This window comes from Pelobates fuscus, chromosome 2, assembly GCF_036172605.1.
Source record: "Pelobates fuscus isolate aPelFus1 chromosome 2, aPelFus1.pri, whole genome shotgun sequence".
NCBI lineage: Eukaryota > Metazoa > Chordata > Amphibia > Anura > Pelobatidae > Pelobates > Pelobates fuscus.
In genome coordinates this window covers 18,194,083-18,206,949 of record NC_086318.1, presented here as the reverse complement: position 1 = coordinate 18,206,949, position 12,867 = coordinate 18,194,083, and the positions used below count along the sequence as shown (strand labels likewise).

At 41.4% G+C, this 12,867-nt stretch overlaps 7 non-coding genes across 7 annotated transcripts; all 7 read right to left on the bottom strand.

Moving 5' to 3' along the window:
- Window positions 1-966: 966 nt before the first annotated feature.
- On the bottom strand, window positions 967-1,040 carry TRNAN-GUU (transfer RNA asparagine (anticodon GUU)). The gene has a single exon. It is a non-coding gene; the product is annotated as a tRNA-Asn (tRNA).
- A 1,470-nt stretch (window positions 1,041-2,510) lies between these two features.
- Window positions 2,511-2,584, bottom strand: TRNAN-GUU (transfer RNA asparagine (anticodon GUU)). Its single transcript has one exon. It is a non-coding gene; the product is annotated as a tRNA-Asn (tRNA).
- Window positions 2,585-4,054: 1,470 nt separating this feature from the next.
- On the bottom strand, window positions 4,055-4,128 carry TRNAN-GUU (transfer RNA asparagine (anticodon GUU)). The gene has a single exon. It is a non-coding gene; the product is annotated as a tRNA-Asn (tRNA).
- Window positions 4,129-5,598: 1,470 nt separating this feature from the next.
- On the bottom strand, window positions 5,599-5,672 carry TRNAN-GUU (transfer RNA asparagine (anticodon GUU)). The gene has a single exon. It is a non-coding gene; the product is annotated as a tRNA-Asn (tRNA).
- A 1,470-nt stretch (window positions 5,673-7,142) lies between these two features.
- On the bottom strand, window positions 7,143-7,216 carry TRNAN-GUU (transfer RNA asparagine (anticodon GUU)). Its single transcript has one exon. It is a non-coding gene; the product is annotated as a tRNA-Asn (tRNA).
- A 1,470-nt stretch (window positions 7,217-8,686) lies between these two features.
- TRNAN-GUU (transfer RNA asparagine (anticodon GUU)) lies at window positions 8,687-8,760 on the bottom strand. The gene has a single exon. It is a non-coding gene; the product is annotated as a tRNA-Asn (tRNA).
- A 3,014-nt stretch (window positions 8,761-11,774) lies between these two features.
- TRNAN-GUU (transfer RNA asparagine (anticodon GUU)) lies at window positions 11,775-11,848 on the bottom strand. The gene has a single exon. It is a non-coding gene; the product is annotated as a tRNA-Asn (tRNA).
- Between the last annotated feature and the right edge of the window lie 1,019 nt (window positions 11,849-12,867).

Genomic DNA, 12,867 nt, shown 5'->3' with positions numbered 1-12,867 from the left:
TACGTCCTCACTTAACATGTTTAATGAATGTCTTTGGGGTTGTTATTTGTTTTCTTCTATACAATCTGTAGCCTCCGTTTGAATGTAATGTGTTGTTGCAGAAACATTAAAGCTAATTTTACTCTTTGCTGCTGTTTTTCTTTCCTTTTTTTTCTGTTTGGTTAGCGCATGCTTTGCCCATTCCATGTTAAAAATGAATCATCCCAGAGTGGAGTTGATCACCAAACTTTCCGTGCCCATCAAACGTTGCTAAGCTTGATGCAGTGAGGCATTAAAGTCGATTGCTTGTATTTGGACTGTTAACTCCGAGTGAAATGGCACTTTCTGATCATCTGGCACGTCCGTGCGTGTCTTCAAGTTTCAAAACACTTTCCTTAAAAAATTGTCTTCCAACGCTTTTAACATGCTTGTATGATATTTCTCTATTCCGTTTGCAGCCAGCCGTCTTCAATGTTTTTGCTGTTGTTTTTGATGTTTTTGTGGGAAAGATGAGGATTTTCATATTTTTTTGCTTATTGGTTAGCAAATGCTTTGCCCCTCCTGCATTGAAAAAGGAATGGTCCCGGAGTGGGGTTTCAACAGCACGCTTCGGGCGCTCATCACATGCTGATATGAGAAATGCAATGTGTTTGAAATTGCAGACACTTTCCCAATGAATGACGATGGATAGGAGCAGTCCCCTGTTCAGGTTCCCTTTGATCGAGCCCAATTTTCTGGCCAATCGGTTGACAACGGAATGAAGAATGAACTTCCTGTTCACTTCTGATGATGTTTTACGTGCTTTTGATGAAGTTTCAATTGGAAAGCACCGTCATAGATATGACGTCACCCTTCCTTTTAAACATGGTTTTGTGAAGGGTCTCCACCTATGTTAATCAATTTGCAGTCACCGTATTTGCGTTTGAAAGGTAACTATTTTGTGCTCCTTTTTTGCTTCTCGGTTAAAAAAACTCAAGTGTCTCAAAACGTCCCTGGGTGGGCTTGAACCACCAACCTTTCGGTTAACAGCCGAACGCGCTAACCAATTGCGCCACAGAGACTAAGCACGTGAGGCGAGAGAGCTACGTGGACTAACAAGATTTTGCTCTCACAATGTCTAAATGCTTTTTCAGAGGTTACGGCATCCTCTGCTTTCAAATGCAGCTATGGTTCTTTATCTGCATGCAAATGTAGGTGGAGCCAGCTTCTCCCTTTCAAAATGCACAGAGAAAGGTGTGACAGCAGCAGAGTGGCGCAGCGGAAGCGTGCTGGGCCCATAACCCAGAGGTCGATGGATCGAAACCATCCTCTGCTAAGCAATTTGTTTTTGTTCAAATTTGTAATTCCGTTGGCAATCAAATCCCCAAACCTTAAGAGAAATTCACTTTTCCATGGGTTTTCACTGCTTTCGTTATGTTACCATCCACATCTGAGGTTTTATTGGTTTTAAGTCAATCGATGATAGCTTGCCTGTTAATTTCAAGAAAAATTGCACTTTCTGACCACTCTGTCAACATGTCTGTGTGACGTAACAGATTTCCAAACATTTCTATAGAGATCTCCTTTACGTCCTCACTTAACATGTTTAATGAATGTCTTTGGGGTTGTTATTTGTTTTCTTCTATACAATCTGTAGCCTCCGTTTGAATGTAATGTGTTGTTGCAGAAACATTAAAGCTAATTTTACTCTTTGCTGCTGTTTTTCTTTCCTTTTTTTTCTGTTTGGTTAGCGCATGCTTTGCCCATTCCATGTTAAAAATGAATCATCCCAGAGTGGAGTTGATCACCAAACTTTCCGTGCCCATCAAACGTTGCTAAGCTTGATGCAGTGAGGCATTAAAGTCGATTGCTTGTATTTGGACTGTTAACTCCGAGTGAAATGGCACTTTCTGATCATCTGGCACGTCCGTGCGTGTCTTCAAGTTTCAAAACACTTTCCTTAAAAAATTGTCTTCCAACGCTTTTAACAAGCTTGTATGATATTTCTCTATTCCGTTTGCAGCCAGCCGTCTTCAATGTTTTTGCTGTTGTTTTTGATGTTTTTGTGGGAAAGATGAGGATTTTCATATTTTTTTGCTTATTGGTTAGCAAATGCTTTGCCCCTCCTGCATTGAAAAAGGAATGGTCCCGGAGTGGGGTTTCAACAGCACGCTGCGGGCGCTCATCACATGCTGATATGAGAAATGCAATGTGTTTGAAATTGCAGACACTTTCCCAATGAATGACGATGGATAGGAGCAGTCCCCTGTTCAGGTTCCCTTTGATCAAGCCCAATTTTCTGGCCAATCGGTTGACAACGGAATGAAGAATGAACTTCCTGTTCACTTCTGATGATGTTTTACGTGCTTTTGATGAAGTTTCAATTGGAAAGCACCGTCATAGATATGACGTCACCCTTCCTTTTAAACATGGTTTTGTGAAGAGTCTCCACCTATGTTAATCAATTTGCAGTCACCGTATTTGCGTTTGAAAGGTAACTATTTTGTGCTCCTTTTTTGCTTCTCGGTTAAAAAAACTCAAGTGTCTCAAAACGTCCCTGGGTGGGCTTGAACCACCAACCTTTCGGTTAACAGCCGAACGCGCTAACCAATTGCGCCACAGAGACTAAGCACGTGAGGCGAGAGAGCTACGTGGACTAACAAGATTTTGCTCTCACAATGTCTAAATGCTTTTTCAAAGGTTACGGCATCCTCTGCTTTCAAATGCAGCTATGGTTCTTTATCTGCATGCAAATGTAGGTGGAGCCAGCTTCTCCCTTTCAAAATGCACAGAGAAAGGTGTGACAGCAGCAGAGTGGCGCAGCGGAAGCGTGCTGGGCCCATAACCCAGAGGTCGATGGATCGAAACCATCCTCTGCTAAGCAATTTGTTTTTGTTCAAATTTGTAATTCCGTTGGCAATCAAATCCCCAAACCTTAAGAGAAATTCACTTTTCCATGGGTTTTCACTGCTTTCGTTATGTTACCATCCACATCTGAGGTTTTATTGGTTTTAAGTCAATCGATGATAGCTTGCCTGTTAATTTCAAGAAAAATTGCACTTTCTGACCACTCTGTCAACATGTCTGTGTGACGTAACAGATTTCCAAACATTTCTATAGAGATCTCCTTTACGTCCTCACTTAACATGTTTAATGAATGTCTTTGGGGTTGTTATTTGTTTTCTTCTATGCAATCTGTAGCCTCCGTTTGAATGTAATGTGTTGTTGCAGAAACATTAAAGCTAATTTTACTCTTTGCTGCTGTTTTTCTTTCCTTTTTTTTCTGTTTGGTTAGCGCATGCTTTGCCCATTCCATGTTAAAAATGAATCATCCCAGAGTGGAGTTGATCACCAAACTTTCCGTGCCCATCAAACGTTGCTAAGCTTGATGCAGTGAGGCATTAAAGTCGATTGCTTGTATTTGGACTGTTAACTCCGAGTGAAATGGCACTTTCTGATCATCTGGCACGTCCGTGCGTGTCTTCAAGTTTCAAAACACTTTCCTTAAAAAATTGTCTTCCAACGCTTTTAACATGCTTGTATGATATTTCTCTATTCCGTTTGCAGCCAGCCGTCTTCAATGTTTTTGCTGTTGTTTTTGATGTTTTTGTGGGAAAGATGAGGATTTTCATATTTTTTTGCTTATTGGTTAGCAAATGCTTTGCCCCTCCTGCATTGAAAAAGGAATGGTCCCGGAGTGGGGTTTCAACAGCACGCTGCGGGCGCTCATCACATGCTGATATGAGAAATGCAATGTGTTTGAAATTGCAGACACTTTCCCAATGAATGACGATGGATAGGAGCAGTCCCCTGTTCAGGTTCCCTTTGATCGAGCCCAATTTTCTGGCCAATCGGTTGACAACGGAATGAAGAATGAACTTCCTGTTCACTTCTGATGATGTTTTACGTGCTTTTGATGAAGTTTCAATTAGAAAACACCGTCATAGATATGACGTCACCCTTCCTTTTAAACATGGTTTTGTGAAGGGTCTCCACCTATGTTAATCAATTTGCAGTCACCGTATTTGCGTTTGAAAGGTAACTATTTTGTGCTCCTTTTTTGCTTCTCGGTTAAAAAAACTCAAGTGTCTCAAAACGTCCCTGGGTGGGCTTGAACCACCAACCTTTCGGTTAACAGCCGAACGCGCTAACCAATTGCGCCACAGAGACTAAGCACGTGAGGCGAGAGAGCTACGTGGACTAACAAGATTTTGCTCTCACAATGTCTAAATGCTTTTTCAGAGGTTACGGCATCCTCTGCTTTCAAATGCAGCTATGGTTCTTTATCTGCATGCAAATGTAGGTGGAGCCAGCTTCTCCCTTTCAAAATGCACAGAGAAAGGTGTGACAGCAGCAGAGTGGCGCAGCGGAAGCGTGCTGGGCCCATAACCCAGAGGTCGATGGATCGAAACCATCCTCTGCTAAGCAATTTGTTTTTGTTCAAATTTGTAATTCCGTTGGCAATCAAATCCCCAAACCTTAAGAGAAATTCACTTTTCCATGGGTTTTCACTGCTTTCGTTATGTTACCATCCACATCTGAGGTTTTATTGGTTTTAAGTCAATCGATGATAGCTTGCCTGTTAATTTCAAGAAAAATTGCACTTTCTGACCACTCTGTCAACATGTCTGTGTGACGTAACAGATTTCCAAACATTTCTATAGAGATCTCCTTTACGTCCTCACTTAACATGTTTAATGAATGTCTTTGGGGTTGTTATTTGTTTTCTTCTATACAATCTGTAGCCTCCGTTTGAATGTAATGTGTTGTTGCAGAAACATTAAAGCTAATTTTACTCTTTGCTGCTGTTTTTCTTTCCTTTTTTTTCTGTTTGGTTAGCGCATGCTTTGCCCATTCCATGTTAAAAATGAATCATCCCAGAGTGGAGTTGATCACCAAACTTTCCGTGCCCATCAAACGTTGCTAAGCTTGATGCAGTGAGGCATTAAAGTCGATTGCTTGTATTTGGACTGTTAACTCCGAGTGAAATGGCACTTTCTGATCATCTGGCACGTCCGTGCGTGTCTTCAAGTTTCAAAACACTTTCCTTAAAAAATTGTCTTCCAACGCTTTTAACAAGCTTGTATGATATTTCTCTATTCCGTTTGCAGCCAGCCGTCTTCAATGTTTTTGCTGTTGTTTTTGATGTTTTTGTGGGAAAGATGAGGATTTTCATATTTTTTTGCTTATTGGTTAGCAAATGCTTTGCCCCTCCTGCATTGAAAAAGGAATGGTCCCGGAGTGGGGTTTCAACAGCACGCTGCGGGCGCTCATCACATGCTGATATGAGAAATGCAATGTGTTTGAAATTGCAGACACTTTCCCAATGAATGACGATGGATAGGAGCAGTCCCCTGTTCAGGTTCCCTTTGATCAAGCCCAATTTTCTGGCCAATCGGTTGACAACGGAATGAAGAATGAACTTCCTGTTCACTTCTGATGATGTTTTACGTGCTTTTGATGAAGTTTCAATTGGAAAGCACCGTCATAGATATGACGTCACCCTTCCTTTTAAACATGGTTTTGTGAAGAGTCTCCACCTATGTTAATCAATTTGCAGTCACCGTATTTGCGTTTGAAAGGTAACTATTTTGTGCTCCTTTTTTGCTTCTCGGTTAAAAAAACTCAAGTGTCTCAAAACGTCCCTGGGTGGGCTTGAACCACCAACCTTTCGGTTAACAGCCGAACGCGCTAACCAATTGCGCCACAGAGACTAAGCACGTGAGGCGAGAGAGCTACGTGGACTAACAAGATTTTGCTCTCACAATGTCTAAATGCTTTTTCAGAGGTTACGGCATCCTCTGCTTTCAAATGCAGCTATGGTTCTTTATCTGCATGCAAATGTAGGTGGAGCCAGCTTCTCCCTTTCAAAATGCACAGAGAAAGGTGTGACAGCAGCAGAGTGGCGCAGCGGAAGCGTGCTGGGCCCATAACCCAGAGGTCGATGGATCGAAACCATCCTCTGCTAAGCAATTTGTTTTTGTTCAAATTTGTAATTCCGTTGGCAATCAAATCCCCAAACCTTAAGAGAAATTCACTTTTCCATGGGTTTTCACTGCTTTCGTTATGTTACCATCCACATCTGAGGTTTTATTGGTTTTAAGTCAATCGATGATAGCTTGCCTGTTAATTTCAAGAAAAATTGCACTTTCTGACCACTCTGTCAACATGTCTGTGTGACGTAACAGATTTCCAAACATTTCTATAGAGATCTCCTTTACGTCCTCACTTAACATGTTTAATGAATGTCTTTGGGGTTGTTATTTGTTTTCTTCTATGCAATCTGTAGCCTCCGTTTGAATGTAATGTGTTGTTGCAGAAACATTAAAGCTAATTTTACTCTTTGCTGCTGTTTTTCTTTCCTTTTTTTTCTGTTTGGTTAGCGCATGCTTTGCCCATTCCATGTTAAAAATGAATCATCCCAGAGTGGAGTTGATCACCAAACTTTCCGTGCCCATCAAACGTTGCTAAGCTTGATGCAGTGAGGCATTAAAGTCGATTGCTTGTATTTGGACTGTTAACTCCGAGTGAAATGGCACTTTCTGATCATCTGGCACGTCCGTGCGTGTCTTCAAGTTTCAAAACACTTTCCTTAAAAAATTGTCTTCCAACGCTTTTAACATGCTTGTATGATATTTCTCTATTCCGTTTGCAGCCAGCCGTCTTCAATGTTTTTGCTGTTGTTTTTGATGTTTTTGTGGGAAAGATGAGGATTTTCATATTTTTTTGCTTATTGGTTAGCAAATGCTTTGCCCCTCCTGCATTGAAAAAGGAATGGTCCCGGAGTGGGGTTTCAACAGCACGCTTCGGGCGCTCATCACATGCTGATATGAGAAATGCAATGTGTTTGAAATTGCAGACACTTTCCCAATGAATGACGATGGATAGGAGCAGTCCCCTGTTCAGGTTCCCTTTGATCGAGCCCAATTTTCTGGCCAATCGGTTGACAACGGAATGAAGAATGAACTTCCTGTTCACTTCAGATGATGTTTTACGTGCTTTTGATGAAGTTTCAATTGGAAAGCACCGTCATAGATATGACGTCACCCTTCCTTTTAAACATGGTTTTGTGAAGGGTCTCCACCTATGTTAATCAATTTGCAGTCACCGTATTTGCGTTTGAAAGGTAACTATTTTGTGCTCCTTTTTTGCTTCTCGGTTAAAAAAACTCAAGTGTCTCAAAACGTCCCTGGGTGGGCTTGAACCACCAACCTTTCGGTTAACAGCCGAACGCGCTAACCAATTGCGCCACAGAGACTAAGCACGTGAGGCGAGAGAGCTACGTGGACTAACAAGATTTTGCTCTCACAATGTCTAAATGCTTTTTCAGAGGTTACGGCATCCTCTGCTTTCAAATGCAGCTATGGTTCTTTATCTGCATGCAAATGTAGGTGGAGCCAGCTTCTCCCTTTCAAAATGCACAGAGAAAGGTGTGACAGCAGCAGAGTGGCGCAGCGGAAGCGTGATGGGCCCATAACACAGAGGTCGATGGATCGAAACCATCCTCTGCTAAGCAATTTGTTTTTGTTCAAATTTGTAATTCCGTTGGCAATCAAATCCCCAAACCTTAAGAGAAATTCACTTTTCCATGGGTTTTCACTGCTTTCGTTATGTTACCATCCACATCTGAGGTTTTATTGGTTTTAAGTCAATCGATGATAGCTTGCCTGTTAATTTCAAGAAAAATTGCACTTTCTGACCACTCTGTCAACATGTCTGTGTGACGTAACAGATTTCCAAACATTTCTATAGAGATCTCCTTTACGTCCTCACTTAACATGTTTAATGAATGTCTTTGGGGTTGTTATTTGTTTTCTTCTATGCAATCTGTAGCCTCCGTTTGAATGTAATGTGTTGTTGCAGAAACATTAAAGCTAATTTTACTCTTTGCTGCTGTTTTTCTTTCCTTTTTTTTCTGTTTGGTTAGCGCATGCTTTGCCCATTCCATGTTAAAAATGAATCATCCCAGAGTGGAGTTGATCACCAAACTTTCCGTGCCCATCAAACGTTGCTAAGCTTGATGCAGTGAGGCATTAAAGTCGATTGCTTGTATTTGGACTGTTAACTCCGAGTGAAATGGCACTTTCTGATCATCTGGCACGTCCGTGCGTGTCTTCAAGTTTCAAAACACTTTCCTTAAAAAATTGTCTTCCAACGCTTTTAACATGCTTGTATGATATTTCTCTATTCCGTTTGCAGCCAGCCGTCTTCAATGTTTTTGCTGTTGTTTTTGATGTTTTTGTGGGAAAGATGAGGATTTTCATATTTTTTTGCTTATTGGTTAGCAAATGCTTTGCCCCTCCTGCATTGAAAAAGGAATGGTCCCGGAGTGGGGTTTCAACAGCACGCTGCGGGCGCTCATCACATGCTGATATGAGAAATGCAATGTGTTTGAAATTGCAGACACTTTCCCAATGAATGACGATGGATAGGAGCAGTCCCCTGTTCAGGTTCCCTTTGATCGAGCCCAATTTTCTGGCCAATCGGTTGACAACGGAATGAAGAATGAACTTCCTGTTCAATTCTGATGATGTTTTACGTGCTTTTGATGAAGTTTCAATTAGAAAACACCGTCATAGATATGACGTCACCCTTCCTTTTAAACATGGTTTTGTGAAGGGTCTCCACCTATGTTAATCAATTTGCAGTCACCGTATTTGCGTTTGAAAGGTAACTATTTTGTGCTCCTTTTTTGCTTCTCGGTTAAAAAAACTCAAGTGTCTCAAAACGTCCCTGGGTGGGCTTGAACCACCAACCTTTCGGTTAACAGCCGAACGCGCTAACCAATTGCGCCACAGAGACTAAGCACGTGAGGCGAGAGAGCTACGTGGACTAACAAGATTTTGCTCTCACAATGTCTAAATGCTTTTTCAGAGGTTACGGCATCCTCTGCTTTCAAATGCAGCTATGGTTCTTTATCTGCATGCAAATGTAGGTGGAGCCAGCTTCTCCCTTTCAAAATGCACAGAGAAATGTGTGACAGCAGCAGAGTGGCGCAGCGGAAGCGTGCTGGGCCCATAACCCAGAGGTCGATGGATCGAAACCATCATCTGCTAAGCAATTTGTTTTTGTTCAAATTTGTAATTCCGTTGGCAATCAAATCCCCAAACCTTAAGAGAAATTCACTTTTCCATGGGTTTTCACTGCTTTCGTTATGTTACCATCCACATCTGAGGTTTTATTGGTTTTAAGTCAATCGATGATAGCTTGCCTGTTAATTTCAAGAAAAATTGCACTTTCTGACCACTCTGTCAACATGTCTGTGTGACGTAACAGATTTCCAAACATTTCTATAGAGATCTCCTTTACGTCCTCACTTAACATGTTTAATGAATGTCTTTGGGGTTGTTATTTGTTTTCTTCTATACAATCTGTAGCCTCCGTTTGAATGTAATGTGTTGTTGCAGAAACATTAAAGCTAATTTTACTCTTTGCTGCTGTTTTTCTTTCCTTTTTTTTCTGTTTGGTTAGCGCATGCTTTGCCCATTCCATGTTAAAAATGAATCATCCCAGAGTGGAGTTGATCACCAAACTTTCCGTGCCCATCAAACGTTGCTAAGCTTGATGCAGTGAGGCATTAAAGTCGATTGCTTGTATTTGGACTGTTAACTCCGAGTGAAATGGCACTTTCTGATCATCTGGCACGTCCGTGCGTGTCTTCAAGTTTCAAAACACTTTCCTTAAAAAATTGTCTTCCAACGCTTTTAACATGCTTGTATGATATTTCTCTATTCTGTTTGCAGCCAGCCGTCTTCAATGTTTTTGCTGTTGTTTTTGATGTTTTTGTGGGAAAGATGAGGATTTTCATATTTTTTTGCTTATTGGTTAGCAAATGCTTTGCCCCTCCTGCATTGAAAAAGGAATGGTCCCGGAGTGGGGTTTCAACAGCACGCTTCGGGCGCTCATCACATGCTGATATGAGAAATGCAATGTGTTTGAAATTGCAGACACTTTCCCAATGAATGACGATGGATAGGAGCAGTCCCCTGTTCAGGTTCCCTTTGATCGAGCCCAATTTTCTGGCCAATCGGTTGACAACGGAATGAAGAATGAACTTCCTGTTCACTTCTGATGATGTTTTACGTGCTTTTGATGAAGTTTCAATTGGAAATCACCGTCATAGATATGACGTCACCCTTCCTTTTAAACATGGTTTTGTGAAGGGTCTCCACCTATGTTAATCAATTTGCAGTCACCGTATTTGCGTTTGAAAGGTAACTATTTTGTGCTCCTTTTTTGCTTCTCGGTTAAAAAAACTCAAGTGTCTCAAAACGTCCCTGGGTGGGCTTGAACCATCAACCTTTCGGTTAACAGCCGAACGCGCTAACCAATTGCGCCACAGAGACTAAGCACGTGAGGCGAGAGAGCTACGTGGACTAACAAGATTTTGCTCTCACAATGTCTAAATGCTTTTTCAGAGGTTACGGCATCCTCTGCTTTCAAATGCAGCTATGGTTCTTTATCTGCATGCAAATGTAGGTGGAGCCAGCTTCTCCCTTTCAAAATGCACAGAGAAAGGTGTGACAGCAGCAGAGTGGCGCAGCGGAAGCGTGCTGGGCCCATAACCCAGAGGTCGATGGATCGAAACCATCCTCTGCTAAGCAATTTGTTTTTGTTCACATTTGTAATTCCGTTGGCAATCAAATCCCCAAACCTTAAGAGAAATTCACTTTTCCATGGGTTTTCACTGCTTTCGTTATGTTACCATCCACATCTGAGGTTTTATTGGTTTTAAGTCAATCGATGATAGCTTGCCTGTTAATTTCAAGAAAAATTGCACTTTCTGACCACTCTGTCAACATGTCTGTGTGACGTAACAGATTTCCAAACATTTCTATAGAGATCTCCTTTACGTCCTCACTTAACATGTTTAATGAATGTCTTTGGGGTTGTTATTTGTTTTCTTCTATGCAATCTGTAGCCTCCGTTTGAATGTAATGTGTTGTTGCAGAAACATTAAAGCTAATTTTACTCTTTGCTGCTGTTTTTCTTTCCTTTTTTTTCTGTTTGGTTAGCGCATGCTTTGCCCATTCCATGTTAAAAATGAATCATCCCAGAGTGGAGTTGATCACCAAACTTTCCGTGCCCATCAAACGTTGCTAAGCTTGATGCAGTGAGGCATTAAAGTCGATTGCTTGTATTTGGACTGTTAACTCCGAGTGAAATGGCACTTTCTGATCATCTGGCACGTCCGTGCGTGTCTTCAAGTTTCAAAACACTTTCCTTAAAAAATTGTCTTCCAACGCTTTTAACATGCTTGTATGATATTTCTCTATTCCGTTTGCAGCCAGCCGTCTTCAATGTTTTTGCTGTTGTTTTTGATGTTTTTGTGGGAAAGATGAGGATTTTCATATTTTTTTGCTTATTGGTTAGCAAATGCTTTGCCCCTCCTGCATTGAAAAAGGAATGGTCCCGGAGTGGGGTTTCAACAGCACGCTGCGGGCGCTCATCACATGCTGATATGAGAAATGCAATGTGTTTGAAATTGCAGACACTTTCCCAATGAATGACGATGGATAGGAGCAGTCCCCTGTTCAGGTTCCCTTTGATCGAGCCCAATTTTCTGGCCAATCAGTTGACAACGGAATGAAGAATGAACTTCCTGTTCACTTCTGATGATGTTTTACGTGCTTTTGATGAAGTTTCAATTGGAAAGCACCGTCATAGATATGACGTCACCCTTCCTTTTAAACATGGTTTTGTGAAGGGTCTCCACCTATGTTAATCAATTTGCAGTCACCGTATTTGCGTTTGAAAGGTAACTATTTTGTGCTCCTTTTTTGCTTCTCGGTTAAAAAAACTCAAGTGTCTCAAAACGTCCCTGGGTGGGCTTGAACCACCAACCTTTCGGTTAACAGCCGAACGCGCTAACCAATTGCGCCACAGAGACTAAGCACGTGAGGCGAGAGAGCTACGTGGACTAACAAGATTTTGCTCTCACAATGTCTAAATGCTTTTTCAGAGGTTACGGCATCCTCTGCTTTCAAATGCAGCTATGGTTCTTTATCTGCATGCAAATGTAGGTGGAGCCAGCTTCTCCCTTTCAAAATGCACAGAGAAAGGTGTGACAGCAGCAGAGTGGCGCAGCGGAAGCGTGCTGGGCCCATAACCCAGAGGTCGATGGATCGAAACCATCCTCTGCTAAGCAATTTGTTTTTGTTCAAATTTGTAATTCCGTTGGCAATCAAATCCCCAAACCTTAAGAGAAATTCACTTTTCCATGGGTTTTCACTGCTTTCGTTATGTTACCATCCACATCTGAGGTTTTATTGGTTTTAAGTCAATCGATGATAGCTTGCCTGTTAATTTCAAGAAAAATTGCACTTTCTGACCACTCTGTCAACATGTCTGTGTGACGTAACAGATTTCCAAACATTTCTATAGAGATCTCCTTTACGTCCTCACTTAACATGTTTAATGAATGTCTTTGGGGTTGTTATTTGTTTTCTTCTATGCAATCTGTAGCCTCCGTTTGAATGTAATGTGTTGTTGCAGAAACATTAAAGCTAATTTTACTCTTTGCTGCTGTTTTTCTTTCCTTTTTTTTCTGTTTGGTTAGCGCATGCTTTGCCCATTCCATGTTAAAAATGAATCATCCCAGAGTGGAGTTGATCACCAAACTTTCCGTGCCCATCAAACGTTGCTAAGCTTGATGCAGTGAGGCATTAAAGTCGATTGCTTGTATTTGGACTGTTAACTCCGAGTGAAATGGCACTTTCTGATCATCTGGCACGTCCGTGCGTGTCTTCAAGTTTCAAAACACTTTCCTTAAAAAATTGTCTTCCAACGCTTTTAACATGCTTGTATGATATTTCTCTATTCCGTTTGCAGCCAGCCGTCTTCAATGTTTTTGCTGTTGTTTTTGATGTTTTTGTGGGAAAGATGAGGATTTTCATATTTTTTTGCTTA